Raw genomic sequence first — 322 nt, 5'->3', positions numbered from 1 at the left:
GAAAAAATAGAAGATAATAAGTAATAAAGAATAATATTAATAAAGAAAATCATAAGTAAAAGCTCAAAACTGTTGTGCTGCAATCGAGGTTTGCATCGAACATCTAGGCAGGGGACTTTTTGTTTGGATCACTGGTTGTTAGGACAGGAGGTAGAGTGGACTTATCCGGGGAATGAGGACATCTCCAGGAAGAGGTGGTACGGACCACCCTTTGTCAGTGGTAGACTTCTAGAGAAAAATAAGACATCAAAAAATATTCCAAGAAGAATAAGTGACTCTTTGTTTGGATCGCCAGAGGATGAGGTGTGTGTTGAAAACTTGT

Source organism: Halyomorpha halys, unplaced genomic scaffold, assembly GCF_000696795.3.
Source record: "Halyomorpha halys isolate HHAL.00 unplaced genomic scaffold, Hhal_1.1 Scaffold347.1, whole genome shotgun sequence".
Taxonomy (NCBI): Eukaryota; Metazoa; Arthropoda; class Insecta; order Hemiptera; family Pentatomidae; genus Halyomorpha; species Halyomorpha halys.
Note: the sequence above shows the minus strand (reverse complement) of the source record.